Genomic DNA, 12,461 nt, shown 5'->3' with positions numbered 1-12,461 from the left:
ACAGTGACCATAGACACAGCATGGAGCACCACCTCCAGCTGCCTCATAGGTTCTAGGGAATGTGAAAGGAGGAGGAGGACAAGTCAGCAACTGAAAGTATTTCTCATCTAACCAACAGATCTTTCCAAAACTATTCTTTTTCTTTTTGTCAGATGAAAGAACAGAGTTTTCCCCCCCTCTCCTTTTTGCCACACCTCCTAAACCTAATGAGGTATTTTCACTACCAGGGAAGAGAAGGATGGAAAGGGCTGTAGGGCAGCAGCACCATCTGCCTTCCTGACCTCAGTGGAAAATGTCTCTCCACCATCAGGAGAATACACCTTCAGCAACCCACAGCAAAGTCTGGCACAACCCACCAGTGACACAACAGAAACACTCTGCTCTTCAGCACAACAACCCAATGTGACCTCCGACCAGACAGAGCCACACTTCCCACCTCTGCTTTCAGAGAAAATAAACACATCCCAGCAAAGTGGCTCAAAATACCCGAGGAATTAGTCATAAAAATTCTAGTATTTGACGTTTATAAACCCATCATGATCTAGGGGGTTTTGGTTGTTTGTTTTTTTAATTCTTTTAATCTGATTTTACTAATTGTGCTGGGAGTAGAGTTGCTGGGATTTTTGTTTGTTATTTTAAAATATGAAAGCTGTCGCATAAACACAGGCAAGTGCCAGGCCCGGATATAATGCCCAGCAAGTGCTGAAAGGAAACTCAAATAACTCTTTGCCTGACATTGCTTTCTAGTTCATCTGTAAAAAGAAAACAGCAGAGAGCAGCTAAGAGCCAAAATGGTTTTTTTACTTTGTTTTAGCTACAGAAGCACAGGAAGGTGATAACATTGTGTGTAATGTAACCAAGCACAGGAGCAAAGAAAGTGCAAGCAAATAGATCAAATAGGACAGGGCTAAGGAAAAGGTGTGATAATCATTTGTTTTGCTAATTGTGTCAATAAAGTCCTATCTAACCTCAAACAGCGGAAACGTCATCAGATATTTAAAAGGGAAAAATCAAGTGAATAATTAAATGTACAAAACCCTGACATTTTTTCCCCAGATGTTCTCTTTAAAGGGTTGATTAGGAGAATCACATGTTTATTTGAAATAAAATTCCACTGACTTTGATCATGTTTAAGTCACCTCATGTACAAAATCTACTTTGAACCAAAACTACTTCTTCCCTTGGGAAAATAATCAAAATTGCCTTCTTTGCAGGAAAGATCCACCATTACCTTAGCATAACTCGGGCAAAGCTGGCTTGTGGGGACAACACCATAACCCACAAAAATCTGGCGCGCCTGCAATGTGTTTTTGTTGTTACAAAACCCAGCAAGCAGGTCGGTACAAGGCAACTGGAAGCCTGCAGACTTGAAGTCTGCTAATTTGTGGAAAAAGAAATCTGAATTGCCTTGTCCTTGCTTCTAGTGTGTTTCCTAGTGATGGGGAGGGTTAGGAAATGAAATATTCCCAAACTTCCCCCCAGTTAAAGCAACTGAAGCTGAGGAAGGTCTGATCCAAGTCCCTGAGCTGATGAAAACATTTTGGAAAAGGATTTGAATCTCCCAAAATAACTCCCATTCCACTAATTACACAGCCAATCTCAGCCACTCTTGGTAACTTTATGACATGGAATATGCCTGTAAAACCCATTTCTCTACAGCAAGAACACCTGCCCAAAATCCTCGAGCTAACTGTTTTCTCCATAAACCAATTACCTGTAAAATATGAGCAAGCAAACTGAGATAAATCTCTGTTTCCAGAGAAATGAGGCTTGTCCCACCAACCCAGCCCCTCGTTGTGTTGTGCCTGATGCACCAGCAGGGCTTTTTCTCCAGGCTCCAACATGGATGTGTCAATATGTACTTTGCTCAGCTCTCCTGGGAGACGAGCCCAGCAGTTCTCACTGCCCAACGAGAGAAAACGTAATTTTTTTTTTGTTTTTTATCTTTTATATCTCCCCCCATCTTGCATATACCACACCTCTCACAGCACTCCCATCATCTGCCTTCAAGGCCAGCTGGAAGGCAGCAGGACTCACGGGCTATGCAAGAGCCCAGTGGCCAGCATCTTGCACAAGTTATGTTTTTACATAAACATTTGGGCTTTTCTAGTCAGACTGTAACAGATAAAACAATAGCAGATGATTAATGTTCATTTTAAGCATCTTCCTTTGTGGTATGGAGGAACTTCACCCCCTGATGTAAGGAGAAGACACTGTCTCATTGCTACCCTGTTTGAGAGGCAGATGAAGTTCAAACCCTTGTGCCCAGCACATGCCTGAAAAGACAATTTTCCAGTTCTCTGGACTCTACCCTTAAAATGTGCCTGATGTTTAAGACTGAGCACACTGCCTGCTGGAAAGAACATCACCCCAGCTCACTCCACTGCTGCTTCCCCCTCAGAGTGGAGGGAGGGTCTTCCTTGCAGACTGTCCATGAGTGCTCTCCAAGCCCAACAGGAGAGGGCTTACCCTTAACAACTCACTGAAGGTCATGCAGTAGGTTGGCAGCAGAGCTCTGAAACACATCCAGGTTTTTCAAGTCATGGGCCAGCACTTGAAAAACACATTCATCTTCTCCATCCCTTGACAAGAACTGCTCACTTGCAGACAACAAGGGTTGAATCACTCACACACAGAAACACCACGGGCTGGGCACGTGGCAGCTCTGAGCAAACAAAGCATCACCCTCAACACAAGAGCAGCACCCTGAGCCACGGCTCCTCTCCAAGGGCAGCAAGAACTTGTCAACATGAGCTGTAGGGAACCAGCAATGAGCACAGTGTGCCCTGCAATAGAGAGACCCCAAATGATTAATAAACACACAAAAAGAGTGAAAAGACTTGTTCCTCATTAGCTGAAAAATATGTGAGGAAGAGAGGAGGAGTCCCACCTGTTAAACTTTGAATGTTAAAGAGTCCCAAGTGCAATGGCTCATTTTAAAAAACAAGAGATGTTTTCTGTGTCTGTGTTTTATTTGAAGGAAAAGGCTGGGTTTTTTACACTCTAACATGTTCATTACAACCCAGCCATGTGAGTTAAATGCAGTAAGGGACCTGTTAAACCTCAGGATCACTGCAGTAAGCTTCAGCAGTGACTTTATTGTGGGCAAGAATGCAACTGGGGCATTTATGTCTGCTGCTCCTGCCACCAGGCACTGTGAGCAGTATGTGCTCAGTCTGCCAATACCAAAATCACTAAACACAAGTTGAGCATCCCAAAATGGCTTTGTTACATCTCCATGCAGAAGAACATCTCCAGATACTGAGATGGCTTATCAAGGTCAATGTTACCCAACAGAGAATAGAAAGGGGAAAAAAAGAAAACAATTCAACCTGTTTTTTTTACAAATTCTCCAGAAAATGACTGTAGGTGTATTTCCTGAAAGGCAGCAGTTTGCTCTCAGCTGCCACAAGGGATTGCATTTCTCCTGATTTAGTGAGCAGGCTCAGCATCATCACTGGAGGAAGGAAGAGGATCAAGCCCAGACTGTCCTCTGCAATAACATCCAGCTGATGAATCAGCTCAAGCCACCTCCAAAACCTCTCCTTGACTTCCTGTTCTTAGCCATGAAATTTGAGAACAGCTATAGACTGAATCTGACATAGAAGTGAGAGTGGCAAAATCACAGAGTTCTGGGTCAATGGGACTTGTGTTTTGTATCAGTGAGGAAACATGAACTTGTTTGCTTTATGGAATTATGGCAGATACCAGTTAACAATCTCTTATATCATGTGCCCATAATATTTAAGTCCTTATAAAAGATAAATAAACAAAACCAATTATTTCCCAAAGAAACACAAAAGAAAAAAACTGTAAAGGCCGCTGTGCCTTTTACTCTTCACTCAGCAACACAAAGTTTTTGGAGCAACCTGGCTGCTTTTGAGGGCTTTACAAGCTTGGCCAATATCTCAGGCAGTCCCTGGAGCTGGGGCTTTTGCTCCCAGATGAAGAAAAAGCAGCTATGGCTGGGACATGATTAATGAGGGGAGGGCACTGCAGATGCTCCACCAGTCTGTGACCAGGCAAAGACACGTCCATGTCCAAAACCTGAGCATTTGGGGAAAACAAGATGGAGGCAAGAACCACTCATCTTGCCTCACCCTACAGTTTTTCATCCTAAAAATCAACTCCTTTCTGGAAACTCCAATAAAAAGGAGAGGGTTGAAAAAAGACAAGCACAGAAGCATTGCCTGGTAGATTGGGAATTCCAACCTACACTCAGCCCAAAGATGCATTGTTTGGTAAGGCATGAAGTGCAACATAAAAATGTTTCCAAGAACTCTTGTAATAGTTTCACAATAAAGTGTAATTTTAAAATGTAAGTCTAGCTATTCCATTGAAGGTATCATCACACAAATTTGTGTCCCTCATCCACCCAGGACTCCTCACCCACACTTGGGATGGGTCTGCCCACCAACCTGAACCAACAGCCAAGTGACCAGCAGGCTGTATACTCACAGCTGGAGTTCTCACACAAAATGCAGGTCATGACTATGCTCTTCTGACTTCACAAAGTGACTCTACATGAGCATGGATCACAAGCTGGGGTGCTACAATTTGAAGCACTGATGAGATGCTTTACAATTAACCCCCTTCTTTTAACCATTTTTGAAGACAAAAAGCAAAATCTTAAGAAAATGTCACACAATCTGACATTTTAAGCATCTAATGTCACCTTGGACCATTTTCAAAGCAAAAATTCATAACCTTATTCTCAATCTGCACTAACTGGCACAGATACAGTAAGAGAAAAACTCTTGAAAACCTTCCCCAAGGAGAAGTGGGGGGAGATATTCTCCTGATAAATGGTAGACTGTTACATAAAAAGACTAAAGGAACAAACTGTAAGATAAATATTAACTTGCCTTTTTATAGCATTCAAGACATGAATGTTTTCCAACTTGGGTGATAGTACCGGAAAAAAATTCTATTTCATGCTATCAAAATCACTTCTAATATGGAACACAGCATTCCACACATCCTTCTCTTGGAAAAAGATGTTTTACAATGAACTGAAGAGTGTGATTTTTAAGAGATACTGGATTGCCTCACCCAGAAAAACTGAAAGGTCACTGAGAAACAAAGTCCACAAAGGAGGATCATTTCAGCCTTGAACCACTTGCAGCTCAAGCCAATGACCACAGTCCTTCTGAGATGCAATCAGGTTCCTTGGGTAGGAGAACATCCATCTGGACCACTCATTGATCCAAGAGTGTGGGATACTCAGTAATAGACAGGCAAAAAGACCAGTCTGATGTCAGCTGCTGAACACTTATGGCACGAGATCCACAGATCCACTGAAGTGGATGCAGGAAGGTAAGGGACAGCACTTCAGGATAGCACTTCAGGTCTCCTGCTCTCACAGGAGACTCTGCATTCTGGCTTAAAAGGTGTTTTTTAGAAATGCTGGTCCCAAGGCTAATCTTGCAGAGATAAGTTGTAACCCTTCAAGTGCATTAGGAAATGGATTTTTGCACTTTTTTTTGTTTGTTTGCATTTTTAAAATAGTCTCTCAATTATATCTATTGTATCACCAGCTTCAACTACTACAGGAAGTCAAGACCTGTGCATCAAAATGAAAGTCAGGTTCCCACACCTGGCTGAAGGAAGAGCCCTTCCATCCTACTGTTCACAGCCAGGTGAGCACCATTCCACCTCTTTCTTTTCCCTGGCCCCTAATGCAGGCACACAGCAGCTCTGCCCCCAGTGGCTCTCCCACCATCCCATGTCCAGCACCAAAGTGCTCTCACACAAATGACAGGAGCTGCTGCTCCATTTCCAGAGCTGCTCCACTGCATATCAACCCACAACCCAGTGCCAGGTTCCCTTGTTGGGCACTGCTGCAGTTCACAGAAAAGTGGGAAAATTCACTGCAAACTTGCTTTGTGCCTTGGCCAAAATGACCCACAGCTCCCACACCTGGCTTGGTCACCATGAACCATCCTGGCTTCCCAGAGCAGGGCTCAGTCTGAACCCCGCAGCCTCTTTTTGCTACCTTTTGTTTATGATTTTCAGTGCACAGCATTAGTTACCAGCTTACAATGAAAGGAAAGAAAAATCACTATGCCAGCTGCAAAAATAATCCTCCTGCTCATTACATTTTCAGTTCTTTATCTTAGACCTATTCTTTAAGCCTTCAGGATCTAGGCTGTCACCATGCAGGCTAACAACATGCTTTGTAGTCAAATAAATGCTGAAATTCTCACAAGACTACATTCGCTCCAGGAGCAAAGGAGTTGTGCTAAAATTATAAAAGTGGCTAACAGAGAGATTAATTGGATGGTATTAAAAAAAAAAAAAAAACAAAAAAAAAAAAAAAAAAAAAAACAAAAAAAAAAAACCTCAAAAAACCACAGAACAGAAGACACCAGCCCCTTACTTTTCAAAGATGAAACCAACCAACTCCAGGCACGTTGGTTGCAGTTGACATCTGCTTTCATCAACCCCTCACCAGTGGAGCCTCCTGAAATCCCTCCATTAAAATGGATTCACAATTGTCCCCATTTATGCCATCATTGTCCTTATGCCATCCATGCTGCCCCTGCTTCAGCTCCAAAAAGGCAGAGTTGGGATGATGGGCTTGGTCCTCTGAAGGCACTGGTGGGACCAAAACTGAGCCAATGGCTCCAGTGCTGGTGAAGTTTTATCCCTGTGGCACTGGATCAACACAGTGCCAGCCCCACGAACACCAAATTGATTTGCTGGCCAAAAGGGGACATTCCTGAGCCCTTCTCTGCATCCCTCTGGAGCTCAACTCCTCAACCCAAAGGAAACCACGCTCTGCTCTTGCTGGAAGTATTTACTGTGGGCAAAGCAAATCAGCACAAAGCTGCTGAGAAGCAGCGAGGGGATAGAGGCCAAGAAGGAAAAAGACATTTTTTAATGAGCTTAAGTCACCCCTTGCAGGACTGACACATTTCCAGCTTAATATCTGGCTCCTTTAAAAGCTGAATCCTTGGTGGCTGCCTCCTCATGCAAGAACAGGACAGAAGCCCAGTGGTAATGACTTTCCCTGGGCACTGTCACACTTGGCTTGAGGTCCAAGCAGCCCCGTGGAGCCCAGGAGAAGCCCCACGTGCTCCGGGCTTGGCACCAGGCTCTGCAAAGGCAACTGAGGTGAAGATTTCAAAACAGCACTGGGAATACCAGCACAGAAACATTTTGGCACACTGGGCTCTGTTTTCCTGTTACTTTTTTGAAAGGTCCTTCTTACTAAGGGCACATGTTCAATATTCAGCAAATAATAACAAAGCCCATGGAATGATTTTGACTCATTATGACCTGTCAGATCCAAATAAATGCCTGTCCTGCTGTTGCAGGCAGATTTAACATTCAGCTCAGTGATCAGGACCTTCATGAAGTGAAAAAAAAATACTATTATTAGAAAAGATTTTGTAACAGTGTAGGACTTGGCTTCATCTAAGCATAGAGGTTGCATTGGTTTAATTAAATCAGCATGGAAAGGTTCTATTTATTGCATCACACAGTTACACTATTAAGTTACAGGCCAGGACTTATTTTTCTGCTGATATCCAAGAGTAAATCCTTTTTCTGCTGATGCAAGGATTCCTGTCAGGGACTGCACTCCAGCTCTACCTGTCCCATCCCATGTGTTTGTGAACAGATGTTTTGCTCACTGTCTTATACTCACAGAGACTCCTGACCATGCACCAATTTAGTTTTAATTCTGCTAAACAAAAACAATTCAGTCCTAGCAAGTCTCTTTTCCTACCACTCTGCTTTCACCTCCATCCTTAGTGAATATTACTGCAGCCACCTCAAGAGGAAGAAAATAGAAACACAAAAAACAAGACATCTGAAAATGTCTGGCTTCTGTACAACCCTCTCCAGGTTTGCAAAACAAGCACAGATTTGCAGGGAATTAGCTGTTTGCTCCTCACCCTGCAGCTGCCTCCCACCAACTCTGCACCTCACACAAACAAGGCATCAGCCAGGGTCCAGCTCAGCTGCATGGATGGATAACCTCCCCAGGATGGAGGTTATATATTATTATATAAAATAATTTATATATCATTACATAAAATAATCCCCATTATTTTGATTCCTGAATGTGCTCACAAATTAACTTACCTTCCTGTATTCCGAATATTTCTAAATTTTTATTCCAAGAGTGACAAAGTATTGCACCTCTTCTCACTCATTTATTGCTAACAATATTTTTATTTTAATCACTTCTAGGCTCTTAAATCCTTAATGACATGATTTTCTGAAGAGCTTACAAGCTGTGAGAAAAACAAGGGAAAAAGAAGGGATTGTTTTATCACCACATTAGCATCTAAAGGCATCAAAGGAATTCCTAGCCACATACCATTTGCTATAGGGAATGCAGTTAAATAGTGTATTTACATACAAAGCCTGTGAGACTCAGGAGAACTTCCAGAGAATCAGAGGTTCTTTAAAGGTTCTTTAAGGGATCTTTAAAGGTCACCTAGTGTGACCCCCTCAATGAGCAGGGACATCTTCAACTCCATCAAGTTGCTAAGAGTCACATTCACCAATGTTTTAAGCCCAAAAGGCCTCTTCTCTTTTGCAGGGATGATGCTGCCCTGGAGGGTGCAGGGTGCACTCCAGGAGCAGTGCCACACACCCCACAGTTTGGCACTTCTGCCCTCTCTGCTCTGTCACAGCCCCACTGATGGCAGCACTGCCACCCCTCCAAAGGCAGCAATGCAGGTGAGTGCTCTTAGACTGCTCCAAAAAAAAAAAATTTTAAAAACCCTAGGTTATGATGAAGCTGTTTAAACATCAACTTGAACTCACTAAATAGGGAGGAAAAACCTGGAGTCTGTACAACTGGTCCTGCAGCAGTGACTGTACACCAATTGTACACCACTTCCATGGCTCCACTGCCAAGACTCAGCCAAAGCCTCCACACAGCCTCCCTGCAGAAGGAAGGCCCACCAAAAAGTCCACCAAACCCAGGGGTGAAGCCAGGGATGTCTCTTCCCTGTGTAAATCCTTAACAGCAACAGCAGATCCACCTGTCACTGCACCCATGTGAAAAGCTGCTGCCTGAGCTTTTGTCTCTCCTTCCCAAGAGCTGCTTGGGAGAAGCCCAGCCTTCCTTAAGCATCTGACTTATCATTGCTGGGAGCAAACAATCCCACTTCTGCCTCTCCCTCCAATGGAGTCAGGACTTCTCTGTCACGGGCATAATCTGCTCCAGAGACAGAAGATCTGGTTTCATGTCAATCTTTTATCACAAAGAATGGAGAGAGATCATTGAGAGTGACACCATCTTTGCATAAGTGAAGATACTGTTCGCCCCAGTTTGGAAGTCCTCAGAGCTATTTGGCTGAAATACCTGAAATAACTTCTTTCTGAAGACTGCTCATTAAGATACCCTTTTCACCAGTCTGCTTCCTAGACTGAATTCAATTCTCCAGGGGATGATGCTGCAGCAGAAATCAGTGGCCTTTCCAGACCCATTTCCCATTTACTTAGGATGGCAAGTGCAGAACTGGTACTCACAGCAGATAACTAGAATGCAGAATATAGTTAGTAAAGAAGCTCCAAGGTTAAAGAAAAAGAAAAGGTGGAAGGAGAGGACACTGAAACACATCAAAAGTATCATAAGAAACACATCATATAATAGGAAGCGGCATGCTGACAAGTAAACTTCATGATTCAGAGCTAAAAATCAGCAACAATATTAAAATTTTATAGGAGATTAAATTTAATTTTTTTTTTTTTTTTTTCTCAAGCAGATGACACTCCTGCCCTCCTCTGACCCAGCACTGGTTGTTTGGGAGTCAGGCTATCAGGTCAGACATGTCTGTGGCTGATGCAAGCCTGCAGTAACACTGCGGTGTGTGGCAGTGCTCCTGGAGCTGGCACAGTGCTCAGATCCCCTGCCCAGTCAGTGATCCTCAGCACAGGCAGGAGGGTGGCAGCTGCACTGTGATGCAGCAGGGATATAAAAAGCTGAGGACTCAGCCTGGAGAGTGGCAGCCAACCTGGGCAGTGCCAGCATCACCTTTCACCTACATCTGCCGAGCCGTTCCCGATAGGAGATTATCTTGGGAAAACAAGCCCTGCCATTGCTGCTCGCTCCAGCTGCTCCCAGGATCAGGGTTGTGTCCTTCTAGGATAGTAGGCCAAGGAGAGGGGGACCCCATGCCCAAAGCCATCCCCAGTGACAGGGGATCAGAACAGGTTCTCCCAGGAAAAGAGAATTTCTTCCCATCCCTGGTGGCTCCTGAAGGGCTCAGCCCCTCCACCCCTCCAGAGGCTGGCTCCATGCTGGGGGAAGCAATAGCCCAGCTCTCTCAGGTAGGGGACTGATGCTCCCTTCCCAAAAAGGGGCACCAGTGAACAGCATCAGCATATCAGAAAGCTCCAGCGGTTTTCTCAGCTCCAATTTCCTGGCTCTCCAGCCTGGGAACAAATCGTGACAGACTTGGGACATGAGAGCCAGCAACAAAATACTGGGAAATTTAGAGAGGAATCATCAGCCTGAGAGGCACTCACCAGAAGCCACCACCAAGAGAATGTTTAGAGCCAAATCCGATCTTGGTTCCATCAAAATGCTCTCACTGCCTCCTGTGCTGGATCAGGATGTGCAGGCCTGGTCAGAACTGGGGTTTTTGTCTCCTCCACATCCTCCTCAGGGCCAAGGTGGCTCCAGCTGATGTGCTCACTGCAGCTCTGCCATCCAGCAGGATGGAATTCCAAGCTATCAGAAGTGCTGGAGCTAGCCATTAAGATGTCAGAAAACCCAGGAAGAAATTATTCCAACTATTTATTTGCTACGTTTTTTTTCTGCCTATCTGGGGTCACATTAATGGCAATTTGTAATTTCTTTATTTATTTTGCTATCTATCTTTTAAAGTCCTCCTACAACCCTTTAAACTCAATCACATACTGTCATTATATATATGTCACCACACCAAAACAATGTCACAAGGCGCTTGATTACACAAAAAGCCCCAAAAACTATTTTTTTCCCAATGAATTAACTGGTATATCAAAGCAGACTGGTGTATCTGGCAGAAAAGTCGGAATACCTTATGAGCATTTTTTCAGGAAGAAAGTGGCAAGATCCTTCTAGATATTACATTTTTTCCTACCTCGTAAGTAGCATGAATTAACAAAGCCAAAAAAAATGACCTGAAATGCCTTGGCCTTGATTTTGATCTTGAAACCACCTGGCCCAAGATCAAGAATAATTCTTAATATTTATTTTTAGAACACATTACCTTCAAACCTCCAGACTTTTCTATTTTTTCCATGAGGCTGAAAACAGGATCTGTGAAGTCACGTTTATCATGAGAGACTTGTCCATCACCGTTATCTCAGTAAATACTTTTCCAAGGAAAGAGTGTTCTTTGCACAGCACACGTGAGCTTTCCCAGCACCTACCACCAGGAAATGCATTATGTTGATATCCAAACCTGCCAAAGCCAGCCTGCTCTTTCCAGAGCCACACCAAAGTTCTAGCCTTGAGTTAACAAAACCCATTTAACTGGTAGCTGTTGTTCTCACTGACACAGGGCAAATCTGTAAGCATTCACCCTGTCAGGGCTGCATTTCCTCACAGCTGCCAACCTCAGTCCTCCTGGCTACTCAAGTTGGACGCAAACAGCTTCTTGCAAGTAAAAGCTAAGTATCTGCATCAACTCTGAGAACACTTTATTTGAGGAGGTCTAACTACTCTCAGCTACATTTGGAAACATGCACAGCTGCCACATGCTGAGCCATGCAGTTCATGTACCAGAAACACCACTAGTAAGGACAATTTCCACCAAGGGAAATTGATGGTTTTCCTTGAACTGAAGCAGTTCCATTTGTAGAGATGTGCATCAATGCACCCAAGATGATATGAGGTCATGCAATCTCCCTGTCTTCTCATGAACACTCCCAACAGTGTAAAATCATTGAAGGCCACACAGGGATTGGGAAGGATGAAAGGAGTCTGTTCTCTCCCGACCCTAACACAGCGTAATGAAGGGCTACAAACAGCCCCATTTGTGGGGTACTGGGGGATGAGAGAGTCTGTGATCCTGAAATGCCTTAATGTCACCATTTCCTGCCACCCTTCTTCTCCACATGCCCTAAGAAAGGGACCTCTGTGAAATTGCCTTCTAAATCTGAGCCCTCAAGCAGGAAGCCCAGAAGCCTGTGATAGTTTATTGTACACAGATTTTAAGCAGTTCCTTTGCACTAATGTAGTCCTCTTCATCAGGATGGCCTGAGGCACATCAGGCACAATACCTAAAGATCACAGCTCTGCCTATCAAAAGGCACTAGGAATAACTCTGAAGAATGTGAACCCTTCAAAGACCATGTGATGAGCCTCCCAGTGAAAGGGATGTTTTTTTAAACATGATGACACAAAAATCACCAGAGGGGATCAAACCCAACCACCACCCTTAGTCAGCATCCGGTTCTCAGATGTTCTGAAGAGCAGAGTTGGCAGGAGTGAGAGGACACTCCTGCTG

The 12,461-nt window shown here is 43.9% G+C and overlaps 1 long non-coding RNA gene across 1 annotated transcript in view; it reads right to left on the bottom strand.

Annotated features, from left to right (window-relative positions):
* The window catches only part of LOC139587457 (uncharacterized), a 131,775-nt gene that overhangs the window by 93,813 nt on the left and 25,501 nt on the right, over positions 1-12,461 (bottom strand). The gene's annotated exons all lie outside the window — the stretch shown is intronic.

The sequence above is a fragment of the Agelaius tricolor genome, unplaced genomic scaffold (assembly GCF_023055355.1).
Source record: "Agelaius tricolor isolate 1412-34295 unplaced genomic scaffold, bAgeTri1.0.p SCAF_2, whole genome shotgun sequence".
In the NCBI taxonomy this organism is placed as follows: Eukaryota; Metazoa; Chordata; class Aves; order Passeriformes; family Icteridae; genus Agelaius; species Agelaius tricolor.
Note: the sequence above shows the minus strand (reverse complement) of the source record. Positions and strands in the feature narration are given on the sequence as shown.